Source organism: Rattus norvegicus, chromosome 3 (assembly GCF_021556685.1).
Source record: "Rattus norvegicus strain SHRSP/BbbUtx chromosome 3, alternate assembly SHRSP_T2T, whole genome shotgun sequence".
Lineage (NCBI taxonomy): Eukaryota > Metazoa > Chordata > Mammalia > Rodentia > Muridae > Rattus > Rattus norvegicus.
In genome coordinates this window covers 94428581-94444700 of record NC_141536.1, presented here as the reverse complement: position 1 = coordinate 94444700, position 16120 = coordinate 94428581, and the positions used below count along the sequence as shown (strand labels likewise).

The window sequence follows — 16120 nt, the reverse complement described above, 5'->3', positions numbered from 1 at the left end:
AAACACTGGGCACTGGTTAAGAAGCATCAAAAAAAATGAATGACCACACATTAAAGGCAACCACATTTCATTAAGCTAATTTTCTTACTTTTTTACCGCTTTCAAATATTTGCTCTGTCACTTTCACTTTTAATTTCACCACCTATAAGTGACCAATTCTTAGTCATATTATTCTTCTCTATTTCTTTCTTTATTCAACAAGATAATACAAAACATTATTACTAATTATATTTTTGGTTATAATCTAACTGTCCCACTTACAATGTAAAATGCTCTGTAAAGATTGTATTCTTTGTCTTTGGTTTGGTGGTAAACTCGTAAAGACTCAGAATAATACCTAAAAATAAAATATTGCTCAAATGAGTAAAGGGAAAAACCAGCTACAAAACAGAATTCGTGAAAAAGAAGAAAATGATGCAAAATGGTTTAAAACAGGTTGACAGGTTCCTATGCTTCTTCAAAGAAGGAAGAACACATTTATTATATAGAGAAACCTTGGTGATATATTTAGAGTGGCATGGGATTATTGGTTAAATGTTGAGATATTACTACATGTTCAATATGTTTAATTTATATGATTAAAATTAAACATGAGCCTGGCAACAGACCTTGCAACAAAATCACAAATATGAAGAAAGTGAACATTCATCAGTGATAGGAAATTAATCTCTGAAAAGTCATGAGATTGCTTAGTGAGTAAAGAACATTTGCTACTAACCTGACAACTTGAGTTCAATCTAGACAGAGATCAAACCCATGGAAGCTATTTCCTGACCTCCACATGTCATGCCACATGCACATTTACACACGTTCATAAGGAATTCATGAATAAAAATGCAAAATTAAAATAGAAACCAAATCCTGGGTGAAAAATGTGAAAACTTTCTAAAGAAATTCTGTGCCTTAAAATTTCATGATAGTTTAAGGTATTTAAAACAGGTAAAAATGGGTGTTTAAAGTCATCATAGAATCCTTGTCTCTTTAATTAATTCTAAACTATCCCACCATTTACCCTTGTGTCCCTAGGTATTTATCCTAATAGAGTTTATCCCCCCAAAAGTTCACATCTCCATGGGATAAGGGTAGACACTCTATTCATTTTGCATTAGTATATAACCAGTGATAATATATATTTATATATATAAATATATATCATATATTGAAGTTATATATATATATATATCACATATGATACATTAATAGTCAATATACCTCAAGGAAATGTTATACTTCTACCATAGTCTTAAGAGATAGTCTATGGTATATATATGTATATATATATATATATATATATATATACATATATATGTTTGATGACATATGATACATTTTCTTTTTTTATTGGCTATGTTCTTTTTTTACATTTCAAATGTTATCGCCCTTATAGATTTCTCTTTTGCAAACCCTTTATCCCATCCCTACTCCCCCTGATTTTTTGAGGTTTCTCACTCACCCACCCACCCACCCACTCACACCTCACCCCCCTAGCATTCTCCTACATTGGTGTCTTCATTCCCATTGATGCCCAACAAAGCCATCCTCTACTACATAAGCATCTGGAACCTTGGGTTGTTCCGTGTGTACTATTTGGTAGTTGGTTCATACCCTAGGAGCTCTGGGAGGTAGGAATATAGCTAGAAGATGGCCAATCACTGTAAATCATCCCTAGCCTCTTTAAGGTATTTGCAGACTGCAATTTGGTGTTTTGCTAGATGATTTCCACTAGAAATCTAAAGTAGTTTTTCTAGCCTTGAAAATTTTAACTGAAGTGTATCTGGAATTGAGGCATTGCAATTTATTTTAAGTAGAATTTAGTGTGCTTGTAAACTGGATTTCCATTGGCATTTATCTATTTGAAAGGTTTCATGATATTTAAGATATAGAGCAGTAACAAACTCAGCTACTGTTTGTGTGCACTCATGCATGTGTGTGTGTGTTGACACTAGACTTTTTTTGGTGTTTTGAAGAAATGATCAAACTTTGGTAATAAAGTAGAAATGGACATGCAGATGGGCAACATTTTACACCCTCTTCTGTATCCTCCACATCCTCCTTCCCTTGGTACACTGAAAGAACATATTCTGAAGCCATGAGCTTAAGGAGTTACATCTCCACCCATGACAAGCTTGTACAGTCCAGCTTCTCAAAAAAAAGCACACACACATATAATGTGATAGAATTTATTTTCTAATTCTTATTTGTAAAACATATCCTCCTTAATGTTAGGGTTAAATGACATATGGAGTTATAATTCTTTAATGTAATACAATATAAAAATGTATTTATTTCCGTCTTCTCAAATTCCATGTGTAGAGAGGCAGGACAGAGTGAGTCTATAATTATCGCCCTTTAGTAACTTCATACGTCCTGGAGTGTTTGAGAGAATTTTCCATTTTATAGATGGAGTGTGTTTGAGTAATTTTACTGATGCAGCTGCATTAGTTCACAAATAACTCTACTAGCACAGAAACGATAGAATGGATAGAATGACAATAACATTTTCACACAGCTTGGGCATGAAAAAACTTTGCACTTCATTAAACACTAGTACTTTTCATGTCCGGTATGTGTTGTGTGATATCATAATACTATCAAATTATTCTTAATATAGATTTGAAGAATTTTATGTACTAAATTGCACCAAAGATAAAACCTAAGAAAATCAAATGTCTTGTTACTGTTCATTGCTTTATGACCTGTGAGTGATTGAAACTCTTATTAGAACAAGTTTCTTGAAGCTGAAGTCAACTTTTACCTCCATAAGATTCTGACTTTTTATTTTCTATTTACTTTTACTTCACTTTATTGTTGAATATGTTTGAATTACATTTTTAGCTTAGTTACTATGAGGCCATTAGAAAGGCTATGAAGTTATTAATTTATTAATTTATGGTGTTGACAAGGGAAATGTCATGGAAAAATATATTCAGGTACTATTTCTAAACATTGTCAGGCTTTTATTGCATGTTTTCTCAAATTTTGTTGTATAAAAAACTCTAACTAATGATAAAAATCAATGAAGGATATCATTTGGGGCTGAAGAGCTCAGCAGCTGGGAGCACTGACTGCTCTTCCAGAGCACTTGGGTTCAATTCCAAGCACCCACATGGCAGCTCACAAATGTCTATAACTCTAAGATCTGACATCCTCACACAAGCAGACATGCATGGAAAAGACCAATGCACATAGAATAAAATAAAATAAAGCTGGGCTGGAGAGATAGTGCAGAGGTTAGAGACCTGGCTGCTCTTTCAGAGTTTCTAAGTTCTATTCTCAGTAATCACATGGTGGCTCATAAAATATTGGTAATATTTTTTTTATTAAATTGAGTATTTCTTATATACATTTCGAGTGTTATTCCCTTTCCCGGTTTCCGGGCAAACATCCCCTCCCCCCTCCCCTTCCTTAAGGGTGTTCCCCTCCCAACCCTCCCCCCATTGCCGCCCTCCACCCAACAGTCTAGTTCACTGGGGTTCAGTCTTTTTTTTTTTTTTTTACGCTTTTTTTTTTGTTTTGTTTTTGTTTTTTTTTTTTTTCTGACTTTATTCACCCTCTGTTTTTTTTTTTCTTTCTTTTTTTTTTATTAACTTGAGTATTTCTTATATACATTTCGAGTGTTATTCCCTTTCCCGGTTTCCGGGCAAACATCCCCCTCCCCCCTCCCCTTCCTTATGGGTGTTCCCCTCCCAACCCTCCCCCCATTGCCGCCCTCCCCCCATAGACTAGTTCGCTGGGGGTTCAGTCTTTTTTTTTTTTTTACTCTTTTTTTTTTGTTTTTGTTTTTTTTTTTCTGACTTTATTCCCCCTCTGTTTTTTTTTTTTTCTTTCTTTTTTTTTTTATTAACTTGAGTATTTCTTATATACATTTCGAGTGTTATTCCCTTTCCCGGTTTCCGGGCAAACATCCCCCTCCCCCCTCCCCTTCCTTATGGGTGTTCCCCTCCCAACCCTCCCCCCATTGCCGCCCTCCCCCCATAGACTAGTTCGCTGGGGGTTCAGTCTTTTTTTTTTTTTTTACTCTTTTTTTTTGTTTTTGTTTTTTTTTTTTCTGACTTTATTCACCCTCTGTTTTTTTTTTTTTTCTTTCTTTTTTTTTTATTAACTTGAGTATTTCTTATATACATTTCGAGTGTTATTCCCTTTCCCGGTTTCCGGGCAAACATCCCCCTCCCCCCTCCCCTTCCTTATGGGTGTTCCCCTCCCAACCCTCCCCCCATTGCCGCCCTCCCCCCATAGACTAGTTCGCTGGGGGTTCAGTCTTAGCAGGACCCAGGGCTTCCCCTTCCACTGGTGCTCTTACTAGGATATTCATTGCTACCTATGGGGTCAGAGTCCAGGGTCAGTCCATGTATAGTCTTTAGGTAGTGGCTTAGTCCCTGGAAGCTCTGGTTGCTTGGCATTGTTGTAATTTTGGGGTCTCGAGCCCCTTCAAACTCTTCCAGTTCTTTCTCTGATTCCTTCAATAGGGGACCTATTCTCAGTTCAGTGGTTTGCTGCTGGCATTCGCCTCTGTATTTGCTGTACTCTGGCTGTGTCTCTCAGGAGCGATCTACATCCGGCTCCTGTTGGTCTGCACTTCTTTGCTTCATCCATCTTGTCTAATTGGGTGGCTGTATATGTATGGGCCACATGTGGGGCAGGCTCTGAATGGGTGTTCCTTCAGTCTCTGTTTTAATCTTTGCCTCTCTCTTCCCTGTCAAGGGTATTCTTGTTCCCCCTTTAAAGAAGGAGTGAAGCATTCACATTTTGATCATCCGTCTTGAGTTTCGTTTGTTCTAGGCATCTAGGGTAATTCAAGCATTTGGGCTAATAGCCACTTATCAATGAGTGCATACCATGTATGTCTTTCTGTGATTGGGTTAGCTCACTCAGGATGATATTTTCCAGTTCCAACCATTTGCCCACGAATTTCATAAAGTCGTTGTTTTTGATAGCTGAGTAGTATTCCATTGTGTAGATGTACCACATTTTCTGTATCCATTCCTCTGTTGAAGGGCATCTGGGTTCTTTCCAGCTTCTGGCTATTATAAATAAGGCTGCGATGAACATAGTGGAGCACGTGTCTTTTTTATATGTTGGGGCATCTTTTGGGTATATGCCCAAGAGAGGTATAGCTGGATCCTCAGGCAGTTCAATGTCCAATTTTCTGAGGAACCTCCAGACTGATTTCAAGAATGGTTGTACCAGTCTGCAATCCCACCAACAATGGAGGAGTGTTCCTCTTTCTCCGCATCCTTGCCAGCATTTGCTGTCACCTGAGTTTTTGATCTTAGCCATTCTCACTGGTGTGAGGTGAAATCTCAGGGTTGTTTTGATTTGCATTTCCCTTATGACTAAAGATATTGAACATTTCTTTAGGTGTTTCTCAGCCATTCGGCATTCCTCAGCTGTGAATTGTTTGTTTAACTCTGAACCCCATTTTTTAATAGGGTTATTTGTCTCCCTGCGGTCTAACTTCTTGAGTTCTTTGTATATTTTGGATATAAGGCCTCTATCTGTTGTAGGATTGGTAAAGATATTTTCCCAATCTGTTGGTTGCCGTTTTGTCCTAACCACAGTGTCCTTTGCCTTACAGAAGCTTTGCAGTTTTATGAGATCCCATTTGTCGATTCTTGATCTTAGAGCATAAGCCATTGGTGTTTTGTTCAGGAAATTTTTTTGGTAATATTTTATAATTAGGACAATAATTGGGACAATTAAAATCAGATAAAGAAGTGGAAAAAAGATACCATTGTTAGTGATGTCACATGTATTGAGAGCGATAGCTTCGGATCAGAGGATTTTAGAAGTATACAGAATGTGTCCTCAGGGGTCACACGCTATTTAAAGAGCCATTCATCTCATAGTGTTTTCAAATGTGATCATAACTCATATGATAAAATATTTTAAAGTATCCTGAGCGCTGTGTAAAAGACAGACAGATAAAAGCCTATCTGGTGGAAGGATAAGATAGTATAGATTTATTTCTTGATAAAGCAATGTTTAAGACAGATTTGATGAACTTAATAGTATTTCAAATTTGAAGGATATAAGTACGTGACTCATTCATAAGTGTGAAATTTATTATGAAGAATGGGAATATTTCTTGTGTGGAGAAGATTGTAGAGAACTGAAATGGAAATAAAGGAGAGCCAGACTTGGAAGTGTGCTTAGAACTAGCTTAAAGACTTTGATTTTTTTTTTCGACAGACATATGGGTTTATTAAGGAATTTTAAGCTGGGATATTTAAAGTTATATTTTTAATTTTAAAATTTATTTTAGAGTCTTCATGTTTGCATTCAAATGTTGTCTAGACAGAAATAGTTTCAGTGTCTTAGAGAAAGGCATTGAAAGACTGAAGGTAGAAAGTACCAGGGATGTGCTAGGGTAGAATGGAGTGGAAATGTATGAGAGTATGGTTGAAGAAAAAAACTAAGATAGTTGGATATAAGGACAGAAGATAGAAAGAATCTTGGAAGTATTGAATAGAAGTTAATGAAGAAAATGAATTTGTTTTGATTTCAAAACAATGGGTTAAAATTCAAAAGAAGTATGCTTCTTGTGGCTACACTAAGTAGTGATTTCTAATGACTATGGTGCCCACAAGCACTGCCCACTCATAAGTGGGAACTTCACTGAAAATACAGACTCCAGGGTGACTTCATGGGTAGGAATTAGTTATCTTGGAGGAATGGAAATTGAATATGACAGTCCTAGATAAAAAATGAAGGGTTAGGGAAAAGGACGGGTAGAATTATAGTTAAAAATTTGACTGAAGAGAGGATAGAGATTCTTGATTGCACTTGGAAGAAGTTTGTCTGCCTCCAAAATCCACATGTAGCTTTCTTATTTGCCATTTTCAAAAGAGTAAACAAGAGGCAAAGTGAACTGATCAGTTGTGAGTCACTTAAATGCTGGTTAGTGTGACATTGTGTTTGGGTTCATTAGGCAGGAAGATTCTCAATGTTAACAGAAACTGCTAGAATTAAATATATAAAGATGGAGAAGAACACACAGTAAAAGACCCTGTACATAACAGAAGGGGAATAGAAGGGATTGATAATAGTGTAAGGGCCAAAGAATGGAGATCTAGACTGGTGGTCTGAAGACTATGAGACTTATTTTTCCTTTCCATCCGGGAAGTAATGGCCATCCTAGTGGACCTGTACGGTGACTGGTCCGTAAGTGCAAATTACAGCCAAAAGACCTCCTGAATTACTGGGGAAGGGAGAAGGTATGAAACAAATACTACATTTAGAAACATTGAAGCTACATTGTCCTCTAGTTACTAATTACGTGGTCTATACTCAAATACCTAGCACGGACACTCTGAACTTCAGCTGTTAAATAGTAACTATTGAGTTTCTTCTTCTTAATATGTATGTCCTTGGTCAAGATATACTAACCTATTAGCCAACTTGTAAAATTTGTATCAAGAAAAGCCTTATAGAATTATATAACAAGAATTGGTAAAACCGATTATCTAATGATGTTACTGATTAGTCACTTTCCTCCTGGCAGGATTCCACTAATGATGTATGTGCCTGGACTACAGTGGCTACAGAAGGTGTCCATGTCGGGTTGCATATTCCCCACTGCTAGAAGTCTCTCAGCCAGAGTCGATCCCATAGACCCCCTGGAGCCTCCAACATTCTGGGTCTCTGGCAGATCCTAGAGATGCATCCCCCTACCCTCAACACAGATTTTTATTCTTCCACTACATGTGATCACCCACCCTATTCCTCTCACCATCCCCTGTCCCACCAGTTCCTTCCCACCATCTACCTCCAATGTTTATTTTATTTCCCCTTCTGAGTGAGATTCAAGTACCTTCACTTGGTCCTGCCTGGTTGTCTGGCTTCCTTGAGTTTGTGGATTGTAGCATGGTTATCCTGTACTTTGTGGCTAACATCCACTTATAATATCCACCTATAATATCCACATACCATATGTGATGGTTGGAGTCTGGATTAACTCACTCAGGATTGTGTTTTCTAGTTCCATCCATTTGATTGCAAATTTCATAATTTTGCTTTAAATAGCTGAATAGTATTCCATTGTGTAAATAAACCACATTTTCTTTATCCATTCTTCACTTGAGCTACGTCTAGGTTGTTTCCAGTTTCAGGCTATTATGGGTAAAGCTGCTACGAACATAGTCATGCAAGTGACCCTGTGGTATGGTGGAACGAACACCTTTTGGGTATATTCCCACGAGTGGTATAGCTGGGTCTTGGGGTAGAACTATTTCCAATTTTTTGAGAAATTGCTAAATTGATTTTCAGAGTGGTTGAACAAGTTTGCATTCCCCCTAGCAATGGAGGGACCATATTTTTATTGGTTTATGTAATGAGTTTAAGGAGGTATGTCTTCTTTTTCTTTTCCCCCCACCCCAGGAGGTAACTCTTCTAACTACCAGGTAAAAAAGCACCATGTTTCAGTCAAGTTGTTCTCCTGCTGATCCAGCTTTGTGATTGGTAACCTGTTCTTTGGACAGCTTTATAAAGATGCATTTTTGAAATTTAAAGTTAGGTGGGACTTTCACATAAGTGTAGCAAAGAAATCGAGACGTACAGTTGCAAATGGTTGCAAGCCACTGTGCGGCTGAAGGAAAATAAACCTGGATCCTCTAGAGTTGCAAGCCACTGTGCGGCTGCTGGAAAATAAACCTGGATCCTCTAGAATACCAGCCAGTACTCTTTCATGACAAACTATGTCTACAGCAAAATAAAAATCTCAAAATTCAAGTGCACGCGTTAGTCAACTTAGACCCCAGAAGCTGGTTCCAACTACATTGAATAATTTAATTCCATAAACTTGGGTCTGTGATTTGAAGAAGAGTAATATTTTCATTGAATCTGCAACAGATACTTACTATATGCTTTGTGGTTTCTATGAGCCTATCTCACTAACTAAACCAACTACAAAATTTAAAGGCTGAGTAGCGTAACTTTTAAAATTAGTGTCAGGTGGATGTGGCCGTAAGTTAGAGCCAATGTGCTTACACGTCTGACACCATGAGCCACTTTCTGTGGTCACCGACTTTCATTCCTCCCATATTAATATAGTTTTATGACAGTTATGAGAAAATAATGAAAGCCTATGTGGAAAGTGATTACAGGCCCACTTGACATTTCAAACCCACAGATTATTGTTATCATCATCATTTCATCATCTTTCTAAAAATGTTACTACTACATTGTTCAATAGCAGAAAGACATATGATAATTTAAATTTTGTATTTTGTAAGATTTCAGGCATGTTTATTTTGGTGATACTGTGTCTTAATAAGTATGAGATTATTTTTACACACCGTTGTAAAACAAAAAACCTTCCGTTTTGTATTCTATTCCAAGAGCATGGTGAAAAACAGTTTCAGAGGCTTTAAATATTAACAAGAGGAATGAAACATAATGGTACAGGGAAAAAACTGAGAGCCGGGATGCTCAGAATTGCTTTTAGTGGGAAAAAGCAGCCAGCATTTGTTGAGAACTAAAGATTTTTTTTAAATAGATCTGAATTTAATTGGCAGGAGTTGGCATCATTTGCAGGAAAGTATGTTTTATTTATTTGAGTTTAAATATATTTCAAACACTATTTTAAAATACTATTCTTCCAAGTGTTGGGGCAGCTGTTAAGTGGTTCAGGATTTAATGCTCTCATTAGCCTTTCACCTCTGAGGCCCTTGATCCATCTCCATGTAATTAAATTCATACATTAAATGACTTTATGGGATGCAGGAGCCCCGAGTGGATTATGTACATTGTACATTAGGAAGCCAGTTTGTGTTTGAAACCATTGGCACTGTGATCCAGGGGTGTTGGGAGTGCCTAGCAGTACTAGAAGAAACGAAAACTGGTAATAAAATAAAGCTCCTCTTGGATTTATTCATAGACAAACCGAGGCCAAGTGAAGAACTTCTTCGTAATTAGACCTCTATCAGTTTTTCCCTCTCTCTCTTTTTTTTTTATTTCACCTCAGTAGGAAATGGGGCTCGGAGTTGTGTTTCCTACTGGGCCTCCGCTGGCAACAACATACTGCAGACTGTCTACGCTGAGTTCATCAGTTCCTTCTATATGCTTTGTCCTGCTAGTTCGTAACTTCATACCTTTCATCGTGCTGCTACCTCTGTTCACAATGATAACCCCTAAAACCCTAAACCTCAGTGCTTCCTGATGAATATAATGTTTAATTTTCAGAGTTGAAATAAGAGCATTCTTCCTTCTAAACACTTCAAGTGCAATTGCAGGCCAGGCACAACTCCCTGAGCTCTGAATCATGAACAGGCATCTCTTGTAGTTCAGTATGTTTAGAGCAGGATCCCTAAATTCTACTGACCTATCTCAACAGTGTATTATTCAGCCTCCCACAAGTCATGGCCATTTTATAGTGTAATTTTCATTATAATGTTAGTGGTGGTCTGGGTTGAGAGAAGTTTCTCCATATTTTTAGGGGACCAAGATTAAAACTGCTCTCCAGGGTTACTTACGCAGGAAAAGAGAACACACACAAAACTTTTTCTTCTAAATTCTCACAACCAACGTGACGTAACAAAAGTATATAGTTTCTACCTCCAATTGACATCTGCTTGTGAAGGTAAACTTAGTTTTCTCCAATGGAGTCTCACTGGGTTTGAAAACCACATTTAAAGACAGGAGTGGTACCTAGCAGTAGATGGCAAACATAAGTAAATTTGATAGCACTGAAGAGGACTTTAAATCTATGTTATTTTATTAGTGCATTTTTTGGTTTTTGTTTATATGTTACAATTTCTGATTTTGTGTTTTTACTGGCTAGTGGTGTGTGTGTGTGTGTGTGTGTGTGTGTGTGTGTGTGTGTGTGACTTATACTTATCTCTTACTATTTTTCTTTGTTATTTTATTCTAGTTTTTTGATTTCTTTATTTTAATTAATCAATTATTTAATTAATTTTTACCTGTCTGTTTTCCAAAGAGACATATAAGATGTGGATTTGGATAGGTGGAAAGAATCTGGGTTAGGTGAGAGGGGATCATGCAGCATCCATCTTTTTTCAATAAAAGTTAAAACAAATCTTCTTTTGGGATATTAATCAGACCCTGACACTTTGCCAACCTCATGATGGCAGAGTAGAAGAGGTGTTATAGGACTGGAGATGAGCTTGTGTGGACAGTGGTATCCAACATAGAGCTCATGGCTTACTCCTTTCTCTGCAATATCGTGTCAGATGCTCAAGGACTGGACATTTTCTTTACATGATATTTAAATATTGTGCACTTATAATGAAGTGACAATGGGGAATTAATATAGTATATTTTAAGGAAAGTAACAGAAAGGAGATTTAATACCTTATGTATGTGAACTTATTAAAGTTCTACTGAAATGTAAGGTGGCATGACTTTCTTCATTTTAATTTTTTAAATCATTGTGTCTATTGTACTTACATTCTACAATAATAAATTTTTACAAGAGTTAAAAAGTTATCAAAATTTAACAAGTAAATAATTATAAAAAGCTAATTACCAAAAACTTTGTATTCAAATTTAAAGATGCTACTTATGTTAAGGGTATGTTTTTAATGTTAATGAATATTTATTTTCTGAAATTAAAATATAATTGCATTATTTCTCATTTTCCTTTCCTTCCTCTAGCCATATATTTGTCTCCTTTTCTTTCTTTTCAAATCCATGGCCTCTTTTTTTCATTCATATATATATATATATATATATATATATATATATATATATGTTTGTTCTTTCTTCCTTTCTTTTCATTCTTTTTTTCATTGTTTCTTTCTTTGTTTCCTTCTTCCTTCCTTCCTTTCTTTCTTTCCTTCTTTCTTTCTTTCATTTTCATTCTTTCCTCACATATCATGCCAGATGCAGTTTTCCTTCCCTTCTGTTCTCCTATCCTCTCCCTTCTCTCCCAGAACCACTCTTCCTTTAGATTCCTTAGCAGACCTTTCAGGGCTATCGACCAAACATGGCATGCCATGATAAAATAAGTCTAGGCACATACCATCATATCAAGGCTGGAGCAAGCCAGTAGGAGGAAAGGTGTTCCAAAAGCAGGCAAAAGAGCCAGAGTAAATTTATGGAAGGAACTAGAAAATATCATCGTGAATAAGTAACCCAGCATAAAAGAACAAACAAGTAGATTTTAGTCCAAAGGCTCAGAATACCCATGATACAACCCACAAACCATATGCATGTTAAGAAAGAAGACCAAAGTGTAGATGCTTCAATCCTACATAGAACTGCGAACAAAATTGTCATAGGAACGAGAGAGAGGAAGGGAGAGAGGAAAGGGAGGGAAAAAGCAGGGGCAGGAACAGGTATTGCAAGACACAGGAGAGAATAGAAATATGTAGAAGAGGGAAATGGGGAGCTGGGGTAGCCACTAGAAAGTCCCAGACTCCAGGGAAGCTAGAAACTCCCAGGAGTCAATGGTCATGACTTTAGCCAAAATACCCAACAAAGGAAAGATACGAGCTGTAGAGACTACCTCCAGTAGAGATAGGCATTGCCCCCAGTTGAGGGATGGGGCCACTCAAGCATCTCAAAATTTTAAACCCAGAAATTTTCCAAAGAAAAGACAGAGGCAAAAAAAAATGGAACTGAGACTGAAGGAAAGGCCATCCAGACATTGCCTTACCCATGGATTTATTCCATCCGTAGACACCAACCCCCACATTATTGCTCATGCTAAGAAGTACTTAGTAATAGGAGCCTGATATGGCTGTTCCCTGAGAGTGTTTACCAGCACTTGACTAATAGAGATGCAGATATAGCCAACCGTTGATCCAAGCTGGGGTACCCCAGTGGAAGAGCTAGGGGAAGGATTGCAGGAGCTGAATGAGGATTGCAGTCCCATAAGAAGAACAATATCAAGTAACTGGACTACCCAGAGCTCCCAGAGACTAAACCACCAACCAAATATACATGGAGGAATCCAGGACTTCAGATACATATGTAGCGGAGGGTAGCCTTATCTGACATCAATGGGAGGGGAGAGAGGCTTTATGCCCCAGCTAGGGGGATGCTAGAGGAGTGAGGTGGGAGTAGGTAAGTGGGTGGAGGAGTACCTTCATAGAGGCAAAGGGAAGTGGGGAGGGGAAAAAGTTGTGGGATTGGTGGAGGGGTAACTGGGAAGGGGACTATCATTTGAAATGCAAACAAAATGTAAAATGATTAATAAAAACAAACAAACAAAACAAACGAAAAGAGGCAGAGACAGCCCCTGCTCCCACTGTTAGGTGTCCCACAAGAATACTGAACTATACAACAACATCATGTCTGCAGAGAACGTAGGTCAGATCCATACAAAATCTTTAATTGGGGCTTCAGTCTTTACGAACTCTGATGAGCCCTGCTTACTTGATTCTGTGGGCCAGCTGTGATCTTGTGGTTTCTTTGACTCCTCTGGCTCTTATGGTACTTCGTCTTCAATCCCTCCACCTAATGTTTGGCTGTGTGTCTTTGCATCCGTTTCTATTAGTTGCTGGATAAGGCTTCTCTGTTAACAATTATGGAAGCTCTGGTTTAAGAGGAAAATACCATTAGGAATTATTTCACTGACTTCCCAATACATTTCAGTCTATCCCTACCCCCAATTTTGTTTGATTCTATCTAGTTTCTGAGATATTCATTCTCTGGTTTCTGGTCATCCAGGTGTTATCAAGCATGGGCTTCCTCTCATGACAGTGGGTCTCAAGTTGGACCAGTCATTAGTTGGCCATTCCCACAAGTTCTCTGCCACCTTTAACCCATCTTGCAAACACAAATCATAGGTCGAAAGTTTTGTGGTTGAATTGGTATCATAGTCTCAACACTGGAGCAAATATATACAACTTGCTGAGTTCTGCATAATGCTATTTTCATGGATAAGCTTTCTTCATTGTATAAAGGACATTAAGGTTTAAATAACTTATCAGAAAGTTGAAATTCTGTTGTGCACTGACTCTCAAGGGCATACCATATTTTAATTTTGAAATATGATGAAGATATGTCTGGAAATTTTGAAAATTAAATTCCTCATATGAAACTCTTATGGCTTAAGGGAAAATTTACATGTACTTCAGGGATCTTTACATCATAAAATCAATGTGTTCCTGTCCAGGGTTCAAATGCCATCATGGAAAACACATTCACTACTTGAAAATCTGACCTTTAAGTTTAAGTGATACTGAGTGCTCTCTTATCTGCCTTTGATAAAGATTGAAGGAGGCAGGTTCATCAAGCACCTTGAATATTATCTGGCATTATGTGAGCACTCATAATCATTGGCTTCTTGCTTTCTGATTATGTCCCCTGTTGTGATGAATAGATTGATTCAGGTGCTGCTGTACAACAAGCAGATATACTGCAGAGTTGCATTATTTCTTTAGGAGTATTATGACAGAACTTCTGATCTAGCAAGGGCTTTCATGGGAGACCAGTCATGTAACAGATGAGATTCATGGGTCAGAGCAGAACATGTAGCTGTCTCGACGTCATGAATATGACTACCCCTACCCTGCCCCATTCATCATGCTCACTTCCTTTGAAAATCAAGCCTATACTCAATGACAATACATGTGAGTGTATGTGTGCTGGGGTGGTAGTTGGAGTCTAAGTGTGGAAAAGAGGAACATTAGTTCCTATCTTTAGAGCATTTTGTATCTAGCCAATGTTTTCAATAAAATAATTGCCTTGTATTCACAACCAATTCAAATTCTTTTCAGCAACCACTTCTTTCCATGTGAGAAACACAGTGAACATTCCTATTCCACATTGAAATAATATTTTCATTCTCATGTCTAATCATAGTAACTAGGGTAAAGACTTAGTCTAAACTTAGCGACTAATAGCCCACGCTGTTAAATTTGTCATTACAATAATCCTTTTTTCCTGTGTTCATAGCTATTGCATAGTAAGATAAAAGTCTTTTGTTAGCAACAAAAACCATTGCTTTTAGTTAGGCAATTTCCAGAAAATTAACAGGGCAGTGCAGAAACTTTTGTTGCTTATTAACAGATGACACTACCGCAATGTGAAGACTCTTGTGGTGAAAGAAATGGCAGAGTGCTGAAGTGGTAGAAATTGCACTGGGCTACCAGGTCCTGAATCAGGTGACTGCAGTTACTTCTAAGGGCTACTATTTGCTTCTGGAGGTGATTGCAATGTGGTACATGTTTTATTTCAACAGTGATGAGTAACTGTAAAAGTTTGCTTTCCTGATAGACAATTGACATCTTTCTTCATATTATTTCTGGTTCATTATGCTCTCAAAAGGTAATTCTATGTTTATAATTAAATCATCTTCAAGTACACTGCTCTGCTCCAGTTCCTAAAACACATGTACATTAAAAAAGAACAGGTACATGGACTGGAGAGATGGGAAAGTGGTTAAGAGTACATAGAGGTTTGACAGAGAACTCAGCTTCAGTTCAGCTTTCACTCACAGCCATCTTTAATTCCTTCTCTAAGGGTTCCAGTGTTCTCTTCTGAACTCTCCTGGCACCTGTGTGCCGTATGAAGTTCCTTTAGTCATTGGCCATACACGTACCAAAACTAAAATCAATATATTTAAAATATAAAAGGGAGACTTGGAGCAATAGTGCAGTTGGTACAGTGTCTGCTGCACCAGTATGAGGACCTAACTTTGAATCCCCAGGACACACAAGAATACAGAGATACAGGTGTCTGCACTTCTTATTTCGAGGAAATAAGGGACACTTCGATGCTGCAAACTGCCGAGAGCCTCAAAGTCAGTGAAAGATGCTGTCTTAAAAACTAATTGCATTTGTTGCAGGCATATACAATATAAATTTTACAAGTCACGAGGGAGAGGGAGTTAAAATTCAAAAGTCAATAATTATAGAATGGAACCTAAAGTCACAAAGATATTCATGTAACATAAAGCTTCTCTGGTTTGTGAGGTTTGTGTCTCCATATTCTGCAGATTGCTTTTTTATTCCAGAACATCATCACCCCTTTTTCTCACTTAGATTTTTGATGGAAGTGAAAATGCATCTACTAATGTCTTCATTCTCCTGCCACCAAATTTATGAGGCTCTCTTCATCTCAGCGTATGCTTTCACCCATTTCTTTGGATAGATGGTGTCCCCAGATTTTCCTGGGCTTCCTTATATTCATTATAAGATTATATTCCTTATATTAT

General features: G+C 37.5%; 1 long non-coding RNA gene across 2 annotated transcripts in view; it reads right to left on the bottom strand.

The window, feature by feature from the left end:
- Positions 1–16120, bottom strand: part of LOC147995625 (uncharacterized) — a 55575-nt gene that overhangs the window by 20922 nt on the left and 18533 nt on the right. For both annotated transcript variants that reach the window (XR_015683708.1, XR_015683709.1), the window contains one exon: positions 13336–13495. This is a non-coding gene — a long non-coding RNA (uncharacterized LOC147995625). The remainder of the gene's footprint in view (positions 1–13335; positions 13496–16120) is intronic.